This window comes from Cebus imitator, unplaced genomic scaffold (genome assembly GCF_001604975.1).
Source record: "Cebus imitator isolate Cc_AM_T3 unplaced genomic scaffold, Cebus_imitator-1.0 Scaffold124, whole genome shotgun sequence".
NCBI lineage: Eukaryota > Metazoa > Chordata > Mammalia > Primates > Cebidae > Cebus > Cebus imitator.
Window position 1 is genome coordinate 4,690,396 of NW_016107439.1, and position 5,595 is coordinate 4,695,990.

General features: G+C 38.7%; 1 protein-coding gene across 3 annotated transcripts in view; it reads right to left on the reverse strand.

The window, feature by feature from the left end:
- Nucleotides 1-5,595, reverse strand: part of SLAIN2 (SLAIN motif family member 2) — an 82,288-nt gene that overhangs the window by 53,121 nt on the left and 23,572 nt on the right. The window lies entirely within an intron of this gene.

The following is a 5,595-nucleotide window of genomic DNA, read 5'->3' on the forward strand; positions in this document are numbered from 1 at the left end:
AAAAAAAAAAAAAAAAAAAAAAAAAAAAAAAGCACAAACATGGATGGCCTCAAAAATATTATGTTCAGTAAGTGAAGCCAAATACAAAAGAACACATATTGACACATAAGAATCCATTTATACGAAATGTCTACAAAAGTATATAGAGCAGAAAGGAGATTCGTGGTTGCCTAGGGCTAAAGGTAGGAATGGGAATGAGGTTTCTTTTTAGAGGGATATAGATGTTCTAAAATTATGTGGTAGTGATAGTTATGGTAACGGTTTGATCATTGTAAATATACTAAATTCACTAACATATAATGACTTTTATATGTTGATTATAAGCTATGAGTAAATTTTATGGTATATAAATATATCTTGATAAAACTGTTTTAAAAAAGATGCAAGGTACTTTTAACATCTTTAAAAATACAGAAACTACTACCAACTAAATGAATATAACATCATCAAATTCATAATCAATTAAAACACCACAACCGCCCCCCTACCCCCAAATCCCTTATTTCTTTCCTATTTTGTTAATAGCATTATAATTTTTTCAGTTATAAAGACTACAAACTTGTAATATAGGATTTCTCCATCTTTTTTATTTTCTACCCTCACCAATAATCTGTCACCAAGACCTGCTGATCCTACCTTTATAAACTACTTTTTTAACCCATTCCTCTACTTTCTCCCTTAATTGAGAATACAGAATGCTCCTTCCTTCCATTAGCAGATAAAAGCAATTTTGTCCATACTTAGTGTGATGAAAAGGGAGAAAATGATTCAATAAGCCCTGGGTATACCAATTTTCTGTATCACTCTATCTTCTTATTTCAGCATCCCTATGTACTACTACCTGAAGTCTAGAAACAAAGGGCTTTGGCCCATATGATATTGGCACAAAATTCCTTGGTCAGGTAACCTTTGGTTGAGGTTTCAAAGTACATACTTCTAAATCTGCCAAAGGACACATGAGCTGAGTTGTATCACATAACTGAATGCATCTTTAGCAGGATCGAGTTGTTTAAGCCCCTGAATTTTAAAGGAAATTCTAAATAAACTCTCGTTACAAATAAATATATTTGTAGTAACTATACATATTCTTTGCCCATTTCTTATACGGACTTGTTCAAAATAACTTTTTCCCACTAAAAACATTTTTTTTTCTCTTTGACACTTTAGAATTTCTTAAATCATAGAATATGGTTTAATCAAGAGGAACACAATTCTGATGAACATAGTGAGTTTATTGACAGTTAATGCAACCTAAAACAGGCTGAGATTTAACAAGTTTGTACTAGCTTAAAACAAACATTGCTCATTATCCTATTACTACTAAAATTAATTCATGAAGGCCCAATGGGGAGCTGAGCCTCCAACCAGGCGAAACAAGGCACTGGGACATACTACTCAAATGCAGATAGAATGGATTAAAAAATAAGACACAACAATATGCTGTCTACAAAAGAAACATCTTAGATTTAAATTCATAAATAGGTTGAAGGTAAAAGAATGGGGAAAAACAGACCATGCAAAAGTAACTACAAGGGCTGTAGTGACTGCTGTTAGAAAATAGACTTTAAGATTAAAAAAAAATTATTAGAAACAAAAAGGAACATTTCAATACATCAGGAAGATACAATGTTGTAAATTTAAACATACCTAACAAAAGCAGTAGAACCGAAAAAAAAATAAACAATTCATAAATTTTGTTTTGGGGCTTCAATAGCCAACTCTTAATAACTAAAAAAAGAACTACATGGAGAATCAGAAAAAATACAGAACACTTCAGCAACATTATCAACCAACTTTACCTAACCATTTACGGGACATTCCATCCAACAATAACAGAAAACACATTCTTTTTTTTTTTTTGAGACGGAGTTTTGCTCTTGTTACCCAGGCTGGAATACAATGGTGCGATCTTGGCTCACTGCAACCTCCGTCTCTTGGGTTCAGGCAATTCTCCTGCCTCAGCCTCCTGAGTAGCTGGAATTACAGGCATGTGCCACCAAGCCCAGCTAATTTTTTTTTGTATTTTTAGTAGAGACGGGGTTTCACCATGTTGACCAGGATGGTCTCGATCTCTTGGCCTCGTGATCCATCCGCCTCGGCCTCCCAAAGTGCTGGGATTACAGGCTTGAGCCATCGCGCCCGGCCAACACATTCTTTTTAGTTGCACATGGAACATTCTCCAGGATAGACCATTGGCTAGGACATAAAACAAGTCTTCCTGAATTTTTAAAAACTGAAATTCTTTAAAGTATGGTTTCTGACCACAATGCAATTAAATTAAAAATCAGCAACAAGCCAGAACAACCAGGCAAGAAAAAGAAATAAAGGGTATTCAAATAGGAAAGGAGGAAGTCAAATTGTCTCTATTTGCAGATGACATGATTGTATATCTAGAAGACCCCATCGTCTCAGCCCCAAATCTCCTGAAACTGATAAGCAACTTCAGCAAAGTCTCAGGATACAAAATCAATGTGCAAAAATCACAAGCATTCCTATACACTAATAACAGACTTAAAGAGAGCCACATCAAGAACGAACTGCCATTCACAATTGCTACAAAGAGAATAAAATACCTGGGAATACAACCAACAAAGAATGTAAAGGGCCTCTTCAAGGAGAACTACAAACCACTGCTCAATGAAATAAGAGAGGACACAAACAGATGGAGAAACATTCCATGTTCATGGTTAGGAAGAATCAATATCGTGAAAATGGCCACACTGCCTGAAGTAATTTACAGATTCAATGCTGTCCCCATCAAGCTACTAATGACCTTCTTCACAGAACTGGAAAAAACCACCTTAAACTTCATAAGGAACCAAAAGAGAACCCGCATAGCCAAGTCAATTCTAAGCAAANAAAAAAAAAAAAAAAAAAACAAAGGAGGCATCACACTACCGGGCTTCAAACTATACTACAAGGCTACAGTAATCAAAACAGCATGATACTTACTGGTATCAAAACAGAGATATAGACCAATGGAACAGGACAGAGGCCTTGGAGGCAACACCATACATCTACAACCATCTGACCTTTGACAAACCTGACAAAAACAAGCAACGGGGAAAGGAGTCCCTGTTTAATAAACGGTGTTGGGAAAACTGGCTAGCCATATGCAGAAAGCAGGAACTGGACCGTTTCCTGACATCTTACACTAAAATTAACTCCAGATGGATTACAGACTTAAACATAAGACCTAACATCATCAAAACCCTAGAAGAAAACCTAGGCAAAACCATTCAGGACATAGGCGTAGGCAAGGACTTCGTGACCCAACCACCAAAAGCACTGGCAACAAGCAACAAAAGCCAAAATAGACAAATGGGACCTAGTCAAACTCCAGAGCTTCTGTACAGCAAAAGAAACAGTCATTAGAGTGAATCGGCAACCAACAGAATGGGAAAAAAATTTTGCAATCTATCCATCTGACAAAGGGCTGATATCCAGAATCTACAAAGAGCTAAAACAGATTTACAAGAAAAAAACAAACAGGTCCACTCAAAAGTGGGCAAAGGACATGAACAGACACTTTACAAAAGAAGACATACAGCTAGTGCTCGATTTACGACCACGGTCAGGACCGCGGACCGGTCATAACATGATTTGGTCATAAGTTGAGTAGGCTATATGTACAGTTGAAATGGTGCACGCGGAGATGGTAGTGCTGCCGGAAGCTGGTCCGTACTGTCGTACGCCCAGCTGGGCAACGTTTGCGCTGCCAGATGCGGAGCAGTCATGTCTAGGGATTGTGGTTGTAAAGTCGAATGGTCATAAGTTGCATAGGTGGTAAGTCGATCAATACCTGTACATGACGCCAACAAACATATGAAAAAATGCTCATCATCACTGGTCATCAGAGGAATGCAAATCAAAACTACATTGAGATACCATCTCACGCCAGTTAGAATGGCGATCATTAAAATATCTGGAGACAACAGATGCTGGAGAGGATGTGGAGAAACAGGAATGCTTTTACACTGTTGGTGGGAGTGTAAATTAGTTCAACCATTGTGGAAGACAGTGTGGTGATTCCTCAAGGACCGAGAAATAGAAATTCCATTTGACCCAGCAATCCCATTATTGGGTATATATCCAAAGGATTATAAATTGTTCTACTATAAGGACACATGCTCACGAATGTTCATTGCAGCACTGTTTACAATAGCAAAGACCTGGAACCAACCCAAATGCCCATCGATGATAGACTGGACAGGGAAAATGTGGCACATATATACCATGGAATATTATGCAGCCATAAAAAACGATGAGTTCGTGTCCTTTGTAGGGAGATGGATGAACCTGGAAACCATCATTCTCAGCAAACTGACACAAGAACAGAAAATCAAACACCGCATGTTCTCACTGATAGGCGGATGTTGAACAATGGACACAGGGAGGGGAGCATCAGACACTGGAGTCTATAGGGGGGAAACAGGCGAGGGGCAGCGGGGGGTAGGGAGTTGGAGAGAGACAACATGGGGAGAAACGCCAGATGTAGGTGATGGGAGGAAGGCAGCACATCACACGGCATGTGTGTACCTATGTAACAATCTTGCATGTTCTTCACATGTACCCCAAAACCTAAAATGCAATTTAAAAAAAAAAATTGAAAAAAAAAAATCAGCAACAGAAAGTAATTTAGTAAATTCCAAATATTTGAAAATAAAACAGCATACTTATAAATAACAAAGGTCGGCCTGGGGCATGCATGGCTCACGCCTGTAATCCCAGCACTTTGGGAGGCCAAAGTGGGCAGATCATGATGTCAAGAGATGGAGACCATCCTGGCTAACATGGTGAAACCTCGTCCCTACTAAAAATACAAAAATTAGCCGGGGCATGGTGGCACGCGCCTGTGGTCCCAGCTACTTGGGAGGCTGAGGCAGAAGAAACGCTTGAACCCAGGAGGCAGAGGTTGCAGTGAGCCGAGATTGCGCCACTGCACTCCAGCCTGGCAACAGAGCAAGACTCCGTCAATCAATCAATCAATCAATCAATAATAAAGGTCAAATAATGTATCACAAGGGAAATTAGAAAATACTGTGAGCTGAAAACAAAAACAAAAACACAACATACCAATACTTATATGATGACGCTAAAACAGTGCTTAGAGAAAAATTCATAATTTCAAATACTTATATTAGGAAAGAAAAGAGGTCTAAAATCAATAATCTAAGCTTGAAAAATTAGACAAGAGCAAACTAAACCCAAAGGAGACTGGGCACAGTGCCTCATGCCTATAATCCTAGTACTCTGGGAGGTCAAGGCGGGTGGATCACCTGAACTCAGGAGTTCAAGACCAGCCTGGCCAACATGGTAAAACCCTGTCTCTGTTAAAAAATACAAAAATTAGCCAAGCATGGTGGCAGACACCTGTAATCCCAGCAACTTGGGAGGCTGAGGCAGACAGAATTGCTTGAACCCAAAAGGCGGATCTTGCCACTGAACCCCAGCCTGGGGAACAGAGCGAGATTCCATCTCAAAAAATACAAACAAAGTAGCAAGAAGGAAGGAAATTATGAAGATTAAAGTAGAAATCAGTTAAATAGAAAACAGAAAAGTACGGAGGCTAAAAGTGTTTTTTTTTTTTTTTTT